The sequence below is a fragment of the Bactrocera dorsalis genome, chromosome 2 (assembly GCF_023373825.1).
Source record: "Bactrocera dorsalis isolate Fly_Bdor chromosome 2, ASM2337382v1, whole genome shotgun sequence".
Lineage (NCBI taxonomy): Eukaryota > Metazoa > Arthropoda > Insecta > Diptera > Tephritidae > Bactrocera > Bactrocera dorsalis.
In genome coordinates, this window is record NC_064304.1 from 49,550,680 (window position 1) to 49,569,984 (window position 19,305).

Sequence of the window (19,305 nt, forward strand, 5' to 3'; positions counted from 1 at the left end):
AAAGCATCCTACAGATTCATAATGGATTATTAAATAAGTAAGGAAGACTATGTTCGGTTGTAAACGAACATTTCAAACTTTTGGAACTTGTCAGGATCAAAACCAGTGAAATACCTTGAGGAGCAAAGGTTTGTAAGACATAAGAGGTTCAGTTCAAGTTTTCACCCGATTTTTGTCCATATATGCGGTATAAATTTAACTGGAAGATCGAAAATCTTTCCATTAAGTATATAGGGTAGGTCGATTTTATTGTTGATTTGTCGCGCTTTTAGCAGTTTCTAACGGAACCTTTATATGGATAGAGGGCGGATATGTAAGTCGATTTCATTAATTTTCTCACTGTCCTTAGGCGTTCTTATAGAATTGGTCCCGAGTAAATTAGGAATATTGTATCTTACGTAACGAGTGTTGGGTGGAAAAAACTATTATACTCATGTTGCAAGAGTATAAAAATTCTTAAAATATTTATTTGTTGAAAGCTAAACAGCTTAATTTCACATTATTAAGTATTGAAACTTCGAAAGTCAGTTGTTTTGAAATACCAAAAACTCATAAAAAATATTATAATAGTTTTTTCATATATTTGTATTAAACGTCTAATATATTATATAAGGACTTTTAATCGTAATAAATGTTGGGTCGCGATTTGCTAACAGTTGTACGTATCATCTAAAACTAAGCGAGATAGATATGTATGTATATGGATAAATATATAAATATATATATTAGGGTGATTCAAAAATTTTTTTTTTTTTCAATTGGTACTCGCAAAAATAGGTTCCTAGACACCTCTGAGAAAGCCTCTCCAAATATGAGATTTTAATTGTAACGGGAAGGTCCTCCGCCTAACGGTTTTCTATTTTTTCTTATTATCAGATAGAAAAATTTATATCTCGCTTCCAACTACTTGAAAAAATATCTTGTTAATTAGGTTTTGTAGGAAATTGAATGCTCTAAAATATGGTCTCTTATGATTTTTTCGTAAACCCAACCGTTTAAAAGATATTAACGGTTGAAATTTGACTATTTTTGGAAAAATTCTTCATTTCTTATTAATTTTATAACTCAATGAAAAAAAATTATTATCATATTTTAGAGCATTCAATTTCCTACAAAACCTAATTAACAAGATATTTTTTCAAGTAGTTGGAATCGAGATATAAATTTTTCTATCTGATAATAAGAAAAAAATAGAAAACCGTTAGGCGGAGGACCTTCCCGTTACAATTAAAAACTCATATTTGGAGAGGCTTTCTTAGAGGTGTCTAGGAACCTATTTTTGCGAGTACCAATTGAAAAAAACAAAAAAAAATTTTTTTGAATCACCCTAATATATATGTATGTATATAAATGATCAGAATGATGGGAAAAGTTGAAATCCGGTTGACTGTCTGTCTGTCCATCCGTCCGTGCAACTTGAGTAAAAATTAAGATATCTTGATGAAACTTGGTGTGCAAATTTCTTAGTACAAAAAAGCTACGAGTTCGTAGATGGGCGTAATCGGACCGCTGCCACTCCCACAAATCACTATTAACCGAAAACCTATAAAGTCCCATGACCAAGAACGTAATTAAGATATAAAGCTGTAATTAATATAAATTTTTTTGATTTTTGAAAAAGTGGCCGTGTTCCCGTCCTCTAACAAGTTTAATGTGCATGTCTCCTAAGGGGCTTAAGCTACAGCAACCAAATTTGTCGAGTATAAATCTTATAATCTGATCTACCGACGCACATAGGGATTTCCGTGGCTGAAATTCAAAAATTGCATGTTGTCTGATTTGAATAAAAATTTCACAGTTTGTTACCAACTATCTATACATTATTTTCCCAAAGTATTAGGATTCTATCTGCATTAGATTTTTGTCCAGAACTGCCCAAAGTAGGTGAATGTAGGAGAACATCAAAATTAGCAAAAAATTTACTCAAAAGTCAAATCATTGATACAATAAAACAACTATTGAAATTCAACTTTATTATTATTTTTCATTTATAATATGTATCAAAGAAAAAATTTGCATCAAAATCCATTGAAAAAAATAATGCATAAAAAATTTTGTGGAACAACATAATTTGGACGTCAAAATTTCAATGTTCTTCAAATTCAAAGTGTTGCATCTTTTTAGCGCTGTCTACCGCTGTCGACATACATATACCGAATTAAAGCCTGAAGTCTCAGCTAAACGATAAAAAAAATTCAGCTGCCCCAAATTGCCCCCCTTGAAAAAAACAATGAGATACTCTAAAATGGCAAGTTACCGCCCAAAAGTATGCAATATATAGCGTACTTTATAAACGTTTGCCTTTGAATGCAATTGTTTTTGGCACTGATTTCTTAACAGTTTGTTGATATTTTTACCGTAATATTGAATATTGTTGAACGACAATATTGATCAAATTACATTAAATTCGAATGTCACGAAGATGTAAAAAAGTTGCTAAAAGAGACTTGATAAAATAGAATTTAGTTGTATGGGAGGTGGGCGTAAAAGTGGGCGGATATTGTTGAAATTTAACACCAACATATACATATAATGTCATAAAAATGCTATGTACCAAAAATCAGTGCTGTAGGTCAAAAATTAAGTTTCACCTTACATGGGAGGTGGGCGTAAAATAGGGGGCGTGATTTTGATTTTTTCATTTTTTTTCTTGATTGGAATCCAAAACAAGGATGTACCAAATGTCATTGTCCTGCGCCAACTCCTTATATTTTTAGCCACAGCATGCACCAGCAGAAACTTATGTGCGACGGTGCGAAAATGAATGAAAAGGATAACCCCGCTCACTCCCCATATAACGGTACTGTTCAAAACTACTAAAAGCTCGATACATCAATAACTCTGGCGTGCAGAGACATTAAATTTTACCACCGAGATGGTATGAGAGAGCTTTATGTGATCTGGCGTGAAAATTGGACGATGGGCGTGGCACCGCTCACTTTTTGGTGAAGTCCCATTTCTCTGGATCGGACCAAACCGAATTCGACAAAATTTAGTACGTGGTTTTTTTCTACATTATTATGTCACATTGTGAAAATGGACGAAATCGGATAAGAACCACGCCAACTTCCCATATGCCACAATTTTATTTTCCACTTGATTTGTTTAGTTTCCAGTACGCAAATCAAGAAGCAATTGATATAACAGGATAAAGTTAATTAATATGTTCAGTGTATGCCACCTTATGACCAACAATTTTTTAAGTTCAATAAAAACTGTTCAAGCCCATAGGTACCGAATATTTAGACTCCGGCAAGACCCCTTAAAGTATTTCCCTGACTTTGATTCTTGCAAGTTGCATTAGTATAAAATGTTCGGTTGCACCTGAACTTAGCCCTTCCTTACTTGTTCGAAATAGTTGTTTGGCCTTTTGGCGAACAATCAGGGAGCGAATTCTCACAGACAGTCCAGACAATAAGTGCAGGTCTTTCTTTTCTTTACTTCTATAAGGAAAGTAGGCTAGGTATGCTTATGAGCATTCAATGGATTTTATTATTAGCAATTTGATGTATGTACATACATATGTACGTGTGCGTAGGTGTTCATGGCTACTTCAACAACTACAGTAAAAGTAGCAAGCACAGACAAATGCTGCAACATCAAAACGTATTAACAAAATGCTGTTGCTGATTATGTGATGCTGATAACAATAACAACAATGACTGTTAACGATAATGCTTATGAATTTTGTGTGCCGATACAAGGCGTTCTTGTTTGGCGTGTTTTATAAGGAGTTGCGCAGTATCTGACAAGCGACAGCAAAAGTAGCAGCAAGAGACAGCAGTAAATGCACACACAACAACAATAATAACGCAGCAATTGTTGTAAAAAAGCCATAATGACTGCTGATGAATTTCCCACTCTCGCTTTTTGACTGATGTTTGTGGTGCTTGCTGGAAAATGTGTTTAGCAAGTTTGTTGCTTTGTCACTTTTGATGTGTGGTGGTGGTGATTTAGAAACAGGTTTTCTCTCTGCGAAGCGTATTTTTGCTACTTTAATTGCTAATGCGATATGGAACTTTTGATGTAATGGTCTTGAGTTGGCTGATCCATTTGCAGTGTTGGCCTAATCATCACTCTTGTAACAAAATGTATCATTATCATTAATATTATAGTACACATGATGTAAACAAAGATGTTTGTTTCTTTTGTTTCCTAGTAAAAAAATTTTACTGTGTTTGCTGTCAAAGAAGCTGTCAAATGCGTTTGACATTTATCATACTTTTGTAATTACCGATAATTTCATCGAAACAACAACAGCAACAATGCAGTCATTAGAAATTTACTATATGTTTTCGACAAGCTTACAAAACGCGTACCGTATTTTAGGTTCGAAGAAACTCTTTAGTCTCTCTTTCTTCAAGAAAAGTTATGGTAGACATTATTGGCCTATACTTTTCACAATTGTAATTAGACAACATGCAAATGGTTAAAAACTTTTCGGACTTTCACCTCAATATAAAGTATCTATCACCTATATACATAGTTCTAAAGGTCCAAAGTAAAGAGGACTTACAAAAAAACCGAACAAATGGTTTTTTCGGTAAAAATCAATTTATTTTATTCAAAATAGTCTCCTTCTGCTTCAATAAAGCTTTTTCCACGGTCCAAAAGCATGTCGAACGCGAAATGCATTTTTCCGAAAAGAAAGAAGTCGCACGGTGCCATATCAGGTGAATACAGGGAATGGTTAATGGTTAAAATGTGATTTTCGGTCAAATAATTGGTCACAAGCGTCGATCGATGAGACGGCGCATTATCGTGTAACAGACGCCTACTTTCATCTTCGCGATATTCGGGCCGAACACGTCGAATACTCGGCAATAAACCCTTCAAAAAAAAAGGGTGGAACAAGCTCTTTGTGGACAATACCCTTGGAATCATAAAAAAATCAGCATTCCCCATGCACGATTTTGTGGGTTTCGGCTCGTCCGATGGCTTCCATTCAACACTCTGTCGTTTCGTTTCGGGATCATATTGGAAACACCACGTTTCGTCACCAGTTGCAAAGGTAGTTTTAGTCCTTTCCTTTTAGACCTCCTTAATGATGTCCTTGGAATGTTGGATTCTGAGCAATTTTTGGTCGTCAGTCAATTTGTTCGGAACAAACTGTGCACACACCTTTCGTAAACCGAAATGTTCGGTCAAAATGCGATAAATCGATGTGAGGTATGTAATACGTTGACAAACGAATAAATGATGTCACATCCATTTGTATTTCCTCGTCCCATTCCACAGATTGAAAAAATTGTTTTGGTATAAAGGCAGGTACAAAGTTATTTAATAGAAGTTATTGAGGATTAAAGATGGAAATTTGCACGACGTCTCGGATAATGTACATTTGCACCTGTAATCAAAATATAAAGATCACATAAGCGAACGTCTCAATTCATCAAATATTTCACATAAATAATTTAACCTTGACAATATGCAACTTTGCTGATTCATTACCGAATAATTTCATTTAAGTGCAATACATTACGTTTTATGCATTCTCTAGATTATTCCTTTACCACAGTGTTGAACTTTATCAACATAAGTATGTATGGAATTCAAAATTCGGTTCTAACCGACGCTTTTAGTGTGCCTCTTTGGAATGAACACAAGCATTTTCCATATGAAAGGAATATACATATTGTTACGAATTTACTGCTTGCTAGTTTACTTTGTTAGGTTCGTATCTCTGGATTGACAAATAAAATCAACACTGTTTAATTTAATTCAACAACTCTTTATTTCACAACTCGTCTACACTATAGCAGTTTACTCTTAGCACTGATTGATTACGTTGGCGCTGCCACGGCTTATATAGCCACGCACTTCTCGCTAGATGTCGATGTGTCCTTCTAGAATATTGCGTCTAGAAACCACCAGAACATACTGCTATACGGCGCCAGATGTCGCTAGATGCCGATGTGTCCTTCTAGAATATTGCGTCTAGAAACCACCAGAACATACTGCTATACGGCGCCAGATGTAGCTATTGCTTCGACAAACAAACAGCCGCGGCGCCAGATGTCTACAATAAGACAAATGCTATTCCATATACCTACAGCTATTGTTCATAATAATGGATGCATATAGCAATACAATACAAACTTAATACTACTTTTGTAACACTGCCCTCCACTAAAGCCTAATCGTCCCGATTAGGCACAAATCCTCTTGAACCCAAATGGGGCGAGCCTCTCCAAATGTACTACTTTCATTTTACATCGTGCTTTTCCATTCCTTTGTATGCGGTATACCACGTCATTAAGTCGTTTTATCACCATATAGGGTCCTTCCCAGGCTGACTGCAGTTTCGGGGACAAGCCTTTCTTTCGAAGTGGATTGTACAATAGGACCAGATCACCTTCTTCAAAACCTTTTGAATTTGCCGCTTGATCGAACCGGTCCTTCATCTTATGCTCATCAGATGCGTCTATGCTGTCTTACCATTAGGTGCAAATTCATTCATTTCTTCCTTTAAGGCAGAACAATAATCTCCATATCATTTCTTACAGCTGTAGGATTCGTTCCAAACTTAAGATCAGCGGGGAGTCGCAGATCAGATCCGAAAATAATCTTTGCTGGCGTGTAACCAGTTGTCTCGTGCTTCGCTGAACGATACGCCAGCAGGAACATCTGGATGCACTTGTCCCAATTCCGTTGATCTTTATCAACGATTTTCCGCAGATGTTCTTCGAGCGTTCGGTTGAATCTCTCCACCATTCCATCTGATTGTGGATGTAACGCTGTCGTCCGTGTCTTGTGGATGCCCAATAATGTACAGACTTCTTGGAAAATGGAAGATTCGAAATTCCTGCCTTGATCTGAGTGTAATTCGACGGGCACTCCGAACCTTGTTATCCAATTTTCTACAAACGCTTCGGCTACTGTCTTCGCTTCCTGGTTTGGTAAGGCATATACTTCTGGCCATTTACTGTCTTTTCAAACTGAAGTTTGAAAATTTGAAATGGAATACTTCCATCGAATGTGGGTGCCTTCAATCTTGGATTATTTGTTGATGGTGCAGGGCCATGCAGTTGCAGTTCTCGCATCCGATTACTCAAATGAAGAACTTCTGATTTCAAATTTTCTTCGTCATTTTTTAACGTGCTTAATTCGTCTTCCAATTTTGAAACTTTCTGTTGCACTTGTGTATTACTTTCTGTAATCTGTTGTACCAAACGCTTTTCTAACTGCGTATTATTTTCAGTTATTTGTTGTGTAAGGCGAGACTCTAACTGTGATGTATTTTCAGCTATTTGCGTTTATTTTGCTGTGCCAGACGATTTTCTGCCTGCACTGCATTTTCGGCCAGACGATTTTTCTGATTGCACTACATTTTCTGCCATTTGCTTAATAGCCACTAACAACGTGTTCATGTCTACACTTGATGATGTTCGTTGTTCTTCTACTTTCTCTTCTACCTTTGTAGAAGTTTCTGGCCCAACAAATTCGAACTCGTCCACATTAATTCCATCCGCTTCCATTGCTTCACGTAATCGTCGTGCCTGCAGATCCGTCTTTTGCCCGTTTTATCGGCAAATTACGCTCCTCCAGTTCCTTTTTTTAATTGCTGAATTCTCAATTCTCCGAATTTAACCATCTTGAATTTGGATTATTTGACAATCCCACTTCTGACACCAATGTTACGAAATTTACTGCTTGCTAGTTTACTTTGTTAGGTTCGTATCTCTGGATTGACAAATAAAATCAACACTGTTTAATTTAATTCAACAACTCTTTATTTCACAAATCGTCTACACTATAGCAGTTTACTCTTAGCACTGATTGATTACGTTGGCGCTGCCACGGCTTATATAGCCACGCACTTCTCGCTAGATGTCGATGTGTCCTTCTAGAATATTGCGTCTAGAAACCACCAGAACATACTGCTATACGGCGCCAGATGTCGCTAGATGCCGATGTGTCCTTCTAGAATATTGCGTCTAGAAACCACCAGAACATACTGCTATACGGCGCCAGATGTAGCTATTGCTTCGACAAACAAACAGCCGCGGCGCCAGATGTCTACAATAAGACAAATGCTATTCCATATACCTACAGCTATTGTTCATAATAATGGATGCATATAGCAATACAAATACAACTTAATACTACTTTTGTAACAATATGTATGTATGATACTACCGAAATTAAATCATCTTTTCTGTACCATATTAGCAGCGATTTCTTCGGTAGATACACGTAATGAAGGGAAGTGGCCGTCAATCTACATTTTTTCAGAAACCTTGAGGCTTTCAATAAGTTACTAAATTTACTCATAAAAACATATTAATTTAAAACTACCTCCATATTAAGATATATTTAATTACAACAGTGGCGTAGCTACAACTTCGGGCGCCCGGGGCCAAGGATGTTCTGCCGACCCCTTTATCTATCTATCTACAAGTTTCATAAGGTGGTTCGATCAGAAGTGAATTTTTACAAAATATCTTCGATATTAAGTTATATAAAATTTAGGAACTAGAAGCCACGCAAATTCTAAAGTTCCAAAATACTCACAATACGGTTTTTGAGGAAATTGTTACTTAAGATACTTTTTTTTTGTCACTCCTACGAGAAGAGGAGATATAAGCCAAAAGATATAAGGCAAATTCAAAGACTGAAGTGTATTCGAGTAAAAATTAATATTTTTCATTGTTATTCAGATTATTACATTGTGAGTGTAGAACTCTTTAACTTTTATAATAAATTTAGTAAAAAAAATTTTTGAAATATTTTTCTGAATATTAAAAAACAGCGAAGATCGTTTCGCCGCCCCAAGACGTTGAGCTCGGGGGCCTCTCTCCTAGCTACGCCACTGAATTACAAAACTATTTTAATTTTGTATAATTTTAATTAGATGTCTTCTTGGAGTCATTCGTTTAAAAATGGCTGCAGTACATTGTAGAATTTTGACTAACCTTCTCGTCGCAGAAGATAACTCAAAGCTGTATTAAATCTTGAACTATCTTGAATTGAGCCGCATATGAATGGTATTAGGCAACTGGTGTTTTGAAGTCGTGTGGTTTTCATGAACCAATACATTTTTACCTCAAGACGAAAGTACAAACCCGAGCAGTTCCCAAAAAAGGAACCAAACCGTAAGGCACTCTGTTCAAAAAACCTAGGCGGAGTGAAGGGGAACAAAACAGCTCAACAACAATAAGACATTTCTGCGATGTAGTCGGAGACAGCCTTCAAGAAGATCGTCGTTAGATTGTCGAGTATGATGTTAAGCTATGTGCTCGACAATCCTGCGGTTCCCCACCCAGAGTATGACTTCTCTGAAACCATTAGGGGTTACAGGGTCATAGAGTGCGCGGACCAGGGCTCTCTAGGTTTCATAACGGGTAGTGTTGCTAAAATTAGCATTTGCGATGAGTCCATAGAGGCCCTTCGAAGGCTGAGAACAAAATCAGCTTCGGCATGATGAAAATCCAAGACGACAAAGCGGCTGACAAAGACATCACGGACGACGCCAGCCAGATGAACAATAGCCTTAGATGTGTGCAGATAACCTGCAACACTTGAATAGTTAGTACTACTTGAAGAGTACTACAGCGAATATGACAACCTTCATAAAGGATAGGGGCATGGACAGCAGCCTTATACAGGAGCCCTCCGTTAATGAACACACCATTAAAGGGCTAAACAGCAGTAACCACAACATTTTTTACACTCGTAACAAAGGTAAACCAAGGGCATGCATTCTTACCAATAAAAGTATAAACGCATTCCTTTGTCCAAATTACAGCACAGCAGGTATCATGATGTTAAAGGTGGTCTTAGCCTACATGGCTCATGACGAAGATATACCACCGGCATCAATCATTAGACTAATCGAAGGCAACAAAAAGGATGATTTCCATAAAAAGGACCTTCGCTGCAGAAGTATCTCTGGAAGTACTTATTAAAATGAATTTCCTTGGGAATCAGCAAACGTTGACATCGGAGGTTCAACCAGAACCATTGGCTAACTCAGCTGAATACCTGGGCCTGATAGTAAACAAAAGAAAAATTAAATACACCATAAATAGTTTCACACCATGTAAAGCGATAGGTCCAGACGGTATTATTCCTATAATGCTGCAAAAGTTGGAAGAACCAATAGTTCAAAGGCTTGAAAATATATGTATACAAAGCAAGGATTCAACTGTCTTACATCCCAAGAAGTTGAATATTTACGAGGGGATCCATAAAGCAACAATATACATGGATAGCCAGGCGTTTATCCTGTCCTTGTCGACGCCAATGACTAATTCCAGCATAGCCCTTAACTACAAGAAGGCACTGAGCTCACTGAAAGACAAGCTCCACCTAGACTTCATCTGGGTTCCCGGCCACAGGTACATTTGAAAATGAAAAAGCAGATAAGTTGGCAAAGGCAGGAGCTTTCCTAAACGAATCCGAGGCAGATCTATTAGAAAGCCTGCTAGGGTCGATCAAGAGAGACCTCACTATATAACAAGAAAAGAACTAACGACTTATTAAATATGTACAGGTTTGCGTCCAAAATGGGTATGCCCTACAACTACATCTTTCGAGGCTGCGAAATAGTAGGGATTAAGGAAACAATTTTCGACTTTCTCTGTGAATGCCCAGCCCTACCACAGATCCGATACAGAACATTTGGAGTCCAACACGAACCAAACCTTGACACAACATATCGGACCTTAGTAGCGTCATCGAAACCACAAAATGGTTCGAAAAAGAAGGTGTAACGTGATAGCAATAATAAAAATGTCTACGACTAGTGCATCAAAATGACCCAGGCTAGTGCTACCTACCTATCTCAAGGCGAACCCACTGCTTAGAGAATGGTTTGCTATCATTCTGCCATGTCTTGGCAGTGGTTTTCCAACTTCTTGACACCATAGGCCATTGATTATAGCATCACCTTGATGATGGTTAATATAATCAGGAGGAGAGTAACTCCATTTTTCGAAATCATGCTATAAAACTGATGCTTCAATGATTCTTTTAACATACATATGTATTAAATTCTCTAACGTGCTGTCTTGATACCGAAAGCGTTTTTGATGATAAGCCTTCAAACTTTATACCAGTTTACCCTAGATCTTCCAACAAGCTGCAAGTGGCGACGTCATACCAATTTCGGTTGCAACAATAAATCTCTAATTGCTGTTCATCCGCACCGTTTGGTTGGCATTGTGCGGCCAATAGGTTCGATCGCGGTTATTAATTTGAACTGATATGATGCTGTGATTTTAGTAAGGATGTCCATTAAAAAAACATCTATGTTTACGTCGATTTGATGCATCGAAACATAATATCGATATTATGCGATGCATCGTATAAAAACAAAATATTTAAAAACATTAAAACTGAAAATTAAGTTACATTTGTTTTTTTATTATGTTTACTTTATTTAATGTCTCTGGCGTATTTAGTTAGTAGCTTTTAGTGTTTTTTAAATGTACCGTTATATGGCGAGGGAGCGGGGGTTTTATATGATTTCATTTATTTTCATCGAAGCATTTCGCTGCATCGAAATTAAGCGATTATAACTGTCAATAGTGTTGTCTGTGAGATATTGCGGTGGATCGAATAGTTGGTAATCGGATATTAGAAATTTTACGAAGATATAATTTCCTTGTTATCGTGTCAAAATAAATGTGAAAAACATTTTTTAATTGTGCGATTTCTCTTTACCCTGATCATTTATGTATATATATGTAACCCTATATCTATATCGTTTAGTTTAGGTGATACGTACAACCGCCTTCGCACGGGCAATAAACAATCATTTCATACTTCTTCTTAATTGGCGTAGACACCGCTTACGCGATTATAGCCGAGTTAACAACCTCGCGCCAGTCGTTTCTTCTTTTCGCTACGTGGCGCCAATTGGGTATTCCAAGCGAAGCCAGGTCCTTCTCCACTTGGTCCTTCCAACGGAGTGGAGGTCTTCCTCTTCCTCTGCTTCTCACGGCGGGTAGTGCGTCGAATACTTTCAGAGCTGGAGTGTTTTTATCCATCCAGACAACATGACCTAGCCGTGGCCGCTGTCTTTCAATTCACTGAACTATATCAATGTCGTCGTATATCTCGTACAGCTCATCAAGTGCGATATTCGCCGTGGCCAATGCGCAAAGGACCATAAATCTTCTTCAGAACCTTTCTCTCGAAAACTCGTAATGTCGACTCATCCGTTGTTGACATCGTCCAAGCCTCTGCACCATATAGCAGGATGAGAATTATGAGTTGATGACGAGTGCTCTCAGAGAGCAGGAGTACAAGCCGAGTAGAAAATCGTTCGGCTGTCTGTTGTGATTGCAGCTTCTCGACGTCGAACCTTCTTTGTGTTTGTTGGCGTGAGTTTTTTGCTCCACCCTTTCGTTAAAGTCGCCAAGCACGATTTTGACATCGTGGCGGGGGCATCTCTCATAAGTGCTCTCCAAGCACTCATAAATGGCATCTTTGGTCACATCGTCCTTCTCTTCCGTCGGGGCGTGGGCGCAAATCAGCGATATGTTGAAGAACCACGTTTTGATGCGGATTGTGGCTAGACGTGCATTCACCGGAGTGAATGATAGTATTCGGCCAAGCAGTCTCTCTCCCACCACGAATCCCACACCAATCTTGCGCTCCTTTATATGGCCACTGTAGTAAATGCTACAAGGACCTACTCGCATCTGTCTTGTCCCGTCCATCGCATTTCTTGGTCGGCGGTGATGTCAGCCTTTATCTTTACGAGGACATCTACCAGCTGGGCAGCGGCACCTTCCCAATTAAGGGACCGGACATTTCAGGTCCATGCCCTCAAATCATAGTCCTTATTTCGTATCCCATAGTCGTCATCAAAAGGGGGGTCTCTCACTCGAGACTGATTATTAATTTTCATTGGGGGTGTTTTTTTACGATTTAATTCCAAAATATATGTAAATAAAAGAGCCTTCACAGCGGTGGCATTTATATATGTATAAGTGATAAAACACTTATTGTGACAAAACCATAATAGTTAGGCATATGCTGTCGCGAAATTTTTTAGAGAATTATATGATCTGCAAATGTGTCGATTTTGTTCTATAATTAATAGTTTTCGCAGCATACGCGATTTAACCTTCAAGCGGGCGCGCGTAGTCGAATCGACCGCGCTTAGCACCTTTACGTTCATATTACTATTATAACCCATTACATTTATTTGTCACTTCCCAGTGGAACTTGGAAAAAGTACTTCTATATTTCATTAGTTTTGAAAGTACTTATTGGCTATGGAAGATGAAAGTGATTACTTCGTAAATTGATGGTATGCCAATGAAGAAAAGGTTTATAAATTTAATTCAACCTCGCTACTAAGCCGCTTACGATTTCAGCAAATTGTATGCTTGTACAAATTTCTGTTATTGTATTCTAGCAGATCATGTTGAATTTTATTTAAATTTCACTTGAAAAATAAAACTCATTACCAACCACAATACGATTTCAGCAAATTGTATGCTTGTACAAATTTCTGTTGTTGTATTTGATATGTTGAATTTTTTTTTTCAAGAAGTAACGGCATTTTTTGGTAGACGTTCTCGTCCATGAAGTTATTTGTCACTTTAAAGAAGAATTTTGTTTGTGGGTGTTGCAAATAAATTAAGCAATAAATATAAAGTGCATAGAAATAAAAGTGGAGCTATCTATACATACATATATAGTTATCAAGGTAAGTACTAACATCAAATTTTATTAATCATTAAATTTTATTAAATATGTTATATACATGTACATACATATGGTACATACTAATAATATTATCAGATGATACGCGGTTTCGGCAAACGTCATATAAAAAGATTAGCAGCTGCGCATTTAGCTAGAACGCAACTACAAAATGTGCAAGCAGAATCTACAAGCAATGATATATTTATGGAAAACATTTCCAATGAAAACGAAATATTTATGGAAGACATTTCCAATGAAATTGATGATAGTAAGTTAAACTCAACATACAGTGACTCACACGTCTAACCGGACGCGCGCATTGCCAATGATGGAACCCTCCAATCATATAGTGAACATCTTAAAAATGATACATATGATACATCAAATTAAAGGAAAAATCTTCTATTTTATTTTAAGAAACTTAAAAATAGTAATAAATTTATTCACTGCGTAAAATTTAGAGAAATAGCTCGCAACATATAAAATTCGTTCCACACAACTAACCGGATTTTTTAAAAAGCTAATGATTACTTATATTTCGTAGCATATCCTTTTGCAGATAAAACTGCTTTTAGTCGCCTTGGTATAGAGGCGACAAGTTTTTGACAAAATTCTGGTGGTATTGTGTTCCAAGCCTCCAAAATAGACCTTTTGAGCCCAGCAACATTGGAATACTGTCTTTAGTACACTTTTCGACTGACTTCTTGTCATACGTGCTCAATAACGTTCAGATCTGGGGATTGGGCAGGTGTCCCCAGTACATGAGGGCAATTGTATATTAACCAAATACGAGCAATCTCCGATTTGTGCTTCGGATCGTTGTCTTGGTAAATTGTAAAATTGTCTTTAATTCCCAATGTGACACATGACTGCTTTAAAATTTCCTTTAAAATGTCGACATATTGGAAACCATACATAATACCTTGCACAAAAAGCAGGTTGCCCCTTCCTTTAGCCGATATGCATCCTAAAACCATTACTGGCCCACCACCATGCTTAAGTGTTGCCCTAGTATGTTTTGGCAAGTAAGCTTCGTTGGGACGCCGCCATACAAAACTTCAGCCATCAGATCCCTGCAAGTTAAACTTGCTTTCGTGTGTGAAAAGAACCTTGAAAAAGAAGTAATAATACGGTTTTATGATTACTAAATCAAAATTATGCCATTTGCCCTTTGTCAAAACTCATCAAGCAGTTTGAAATACAATTTCGCAAATTCTTGCCTATTCATTCTATTTTTTTCGTGTATGTACGGCTTTTTTATAACTGCTGTACCATGTAAATCGAAGCTTCTAAGTGTGCGGCGAATTGTTTCAGCTGAAACCTTCTTCCCTTTTTCATTTTCCAATATGTTTCTTACATTTTCCGCCGAGGAAAATGGATTTTTTTCAACAATTTTCAGTGTAAACTTTTCTTCGGCTTGTGTTAGCTTCTTTCCTTGACCAGCTCTACTAATATTATTGATCCTATTTTCCTTCTCAAACTTTTTTATAATATCGAAGACAGTTGAATTAATTCTTTTCACAATCTCCGAAATATCTTTAATGGTTTTTCTTTCTTCCCATAACTGAATAATTAGCTTCAGAATTTCGATACAAGAATGAGCACGTGGGGGTGTAATATTGTTGTGTGGCTTACTCACAGACTTACCGGTAACTACTAATATGCTGAAAATAATATTCAGTGTTTATTCCAGTGGAATTCCACAACGATCAGAAGTATCGTTACATGTAGAAGGTTACTTCTTGTAATTTTCCGGTTAGTTGTGTGGAACAAATTGTATATGTTGCGAGCTATTTCTCTAAATTTTACGCAGTGAATAAATTTATTACTATTTTTAAGTTTCTAAAAATAAAATAGAAGATTTTTCCTTTAATTTGATGTATCATATGTATCATTTTTAAAATGTTCACTATATGATTGGAGGGTGCCATCATTGGCAATGCACGCGTCCAGTTAGACGTGTGAGTCACTGTAAATAACCTTTTTTTTTTTGAATTACCACGTGTTTGTTTTTTTCTAGATAATCCAAGTTCATCTAACTTAAAAAAAAATGATTTAAAATATAAACTGAAAAAGTGGTACTTTGAGTACAGCCCAAGTAGAAATTCAGTAAACTCATTATTATCAATTTTGCAAGATGAAGGCTTGGATGTCCCTTTGTCGTTACATGGTCTAATAGGACAAAACGAAAAAATTATTGTAAAAAGCGTTCATCCTGGCGAATATTTCCATATAGGCATTAGATATCATTTACAAAAAATTTCTGATAGGATTAAAAACATGTCTGAAATAGTGATAGATATAGGCATTGATGGTCTTCCTTTATTTAAAAGTTCCAAAAGGTCGCTATGGCCAATATTAGGCTCAATAGAAAATATGCAAGAAAAATATGTATTTTTAATAGGAGCGTTTATCGGTGGCTCTAAACCTGTAAGTGTAGATCAATACCTACATGATTTTAATAATGATTTAAAAAAAATAATGCAAGAAGGAGTTCTCATCAATAAACAACCTATAGCTGTAAAGATAAGAGCATTTATTTGTGACGCCCCTGCAAGAGCTTATATTACAGGGGTTGTAGGTCACAATGCTCATTATGGTTGCCACAAATGCACACAGAAAGGGAAAACAATTGAACATGTTGTGGTTTATAGCACCACAAGGTGCGATGAAAGGACGGATTTAGATTTTAAAAATCGTGTGCACCCAGAACATCATAATAACATGTTTAAAAACATTCCTTCAGAACTCGAAAAGCTTGGAATAAAAATGGTATCGCAGTTTCCTCTAGATCCCATGCATTTATTGGATCTAGGAGTTACAAAAAAAATGCTGATATGCATTATAAACCGTAATACAAATAATTTCAAATTGCAAAAAAAAGATAAAGAACTGATTTCAAGACGGTTACTTGCTTTAGGTACTTTTATGCCAAAAGAATTTTCAAGAAAACCAAGAAGCCTCGATGAATTAAAATTCTGGAAGGCAACTGAGTTTAGGCAGTTTCTTTTGTATACTGGCCCTATTGTTTTGAAAGGCATTATTAGTGATGAGCTTTACAATCATTTTTTAATTTTGCATTGCGCCTATCGTTTGTTATGTTCTAAAAAAAGCTATTTTGATAACTTGGATGTAAGCGACCAGCTATTAAAGAAATTTGTAATTCTGTTTCCCCAGCTCTACTCTGAGAAGGCAGTTACTTATAATGTACATAATTTGCTGCATTTACCGCAGTGCATAAGAGAAATAGGGTTTATCATGGACTTTACTGCATACAAGTTTGAGAATTTCATGCAAGACATAAAAAACAAAATTAAATGCCCAACAAGAGTTCTTCAACAGCTTAATAATTTATATGTAAATGAAGTAGTAGTGTCATCAAAAAGTCCAGTGGTTGGATTTAAAACAAATCGTTTGGGAGAAATAATTTCATTTGAAAGCCATTTTTTTTTATCAACAATTCAACCCAATAATTACTGCTGTATAACTCCTTGCATTCCCTTCAAAATTAAGGAATTTAAGCAAATAGATGATGAGAAATATATAGTGGGCAATAGAGTTTTGAACTTTGATAATTTTTTCACGCAACCAGTCCAATCTTTGTCAGCATTAGGAATAGTAATAGCGAGTAAAGATATTTGTTCTGATTTAGAAATATTCAAAATAAGTGATATAAATTATAAATATACAGCTTTGCCTTATGGAGAACAAATCGTCATGATGCCCATTCTTCATAACGTCATCTGGTAATATTTTTAAAATTTTAGATATCTAATAATTTTATATGTATGTTTTAATGAAAATTTTTACACTTATGTTTAATTGCAGATGTCTTTATTTAAGTCGCAAATCCCCGATTCTGATTTTTTTATCGCTTCTAGCGAGTTTACCAATATAAATACAACGAATAACACTAAATTAGAAGGTAATGTCAATAACAAAGTTCATAATTTTAATGTTTTTAATCAAAATGTTTGTGTTTATTAGAAAAACTTGATATCATTATAGCCAACCAAAACATCATAAAGAGACAACAAGCAGAAACGTTGGCGATGTTTAAGCAGCTATTTGAAAAAGATGTAGGCTCCTATGGAACGAGAAGTGTGTTCCCGTTGTCCAACTTGGAAGCATTAAAAAAACTGAATGCAGATATAGTGGCAGGTTCCAGTGCAGACTATGTAAGTTGTCTATATGTATAATCCCTTAAGTTTCACTATTTGACTAATAAATATTATACCTATTTTTCTATAGATAAAAATCATTAAAAATATAATAGGCAAAACGGGGATTATTAAATCTATTGAGGGTATTTTCGAAAGGAGTCCAAATACTCCTTAAAGGAATGCAAGGGGTTAATCGACTGCTTGTTTGGTAAATAATTTTAGAAAGAAAAAATATATACATATTTTCTAAAAATTTTTATGATTTCAGAGGCATCAATGAAGGAAGGATATTCCCATGGCGAGTTTGTTAAAGACTTGCGACAAGCTTTAAAACTGGCGAAAAATCGTCATTTTAAAACAAACTCCATATTAAAATTTAAAAAATAAAATATTTAAATAAAATTAATGGTGTCCACTGTTTCTGCTATTGGTAGGTTTATAGTAAGTAGTTACCAGTAATGGAAAAAATAGTTTGGAGGAAAGTACTTCGAAGTATACGAAATACTGGGTTTATAGTAAGTAGTTACTAGTAATGGAAAAAATAGTTTGGAGGAAAGTACTTCGAAGTATACGAAATACTGGGTTTATAGTAAGTAGTTACCGAATTAATAGAATATTGGTGTGGGGAAAGTACTTCGAAGCACACGAAATATTAGGTTTATAGTAACTACCTACTGAGTTAATCAAAATTAGGTGTGGGGAAAGTATTTTCCGTCATATGAATTCGTAAGCGAAGTGGAGGTCCTTCGCTCCAATGACATTGATCAGAAAAACGAAATTAGATAGTATTATTGTAGGAAAGTACCTCTACTTATTTTTTCAATAGGAAGTATCCAATTCTTTCCTACTTCCAAGTCCCACTGGGTTCTAGAAGCCTGTCGCTATGACATTGGGAGTAAAACGAAGTATAAAACGTCGCTCGGGGCGCTCTCCCCACTCCACAGATCGCAATTGTATTAGTCCCGGTTCAGTCGTCGAAAAGACCATGGATAACATGATACGAAACTCTTTGAATCGAGAGAGAGCTGTCAAAACTCGTATTTTTTATAACATTTGCCAATGATGCCACTGCTGAAAAATATTAGATTGGGCATTTTATAAACTACTTTTGGGCATTTTGCAATTTCCACACTACCACTGAGGTATGCAAATAGCGCGTTACCGATATTATTTTTGGGTGCTCGGTTCCCCAGTAGGCCTATATCACCCATATACAACATAAAAATATATATATATGTACATATTAAAAATAAATACATAGTTAAGAAATTAAAAGAATATATATAAACATCAGAAACCAAAACAATTCATAAAAAATATCACAATATGTATGCTACATAGTACTAATATGTACATAGATAAATAAATACATTTCTTATAACTAATGTAACAATTTAAAATAATAAATGAACACAAAAACAAAACAATTCATAACGTAACAAATTAATGTAATAAAAAACAAAAACAACACAATTCA

General features: G+C 36.0%; 1 pseudogene; it reads left to right on the forward strand.

Moving 5' to 3' along the window:
* Positions 1–13,341: 13,341 nt before the first annotated feature.
* Positions 13,342–18,293, forward strand: LOC125776196 (uncharacterized; annotated as a pseudogene).
* The last annotated feature ends 1,012 nt before the right edge of the window (positions 18,294–19,305 follow it).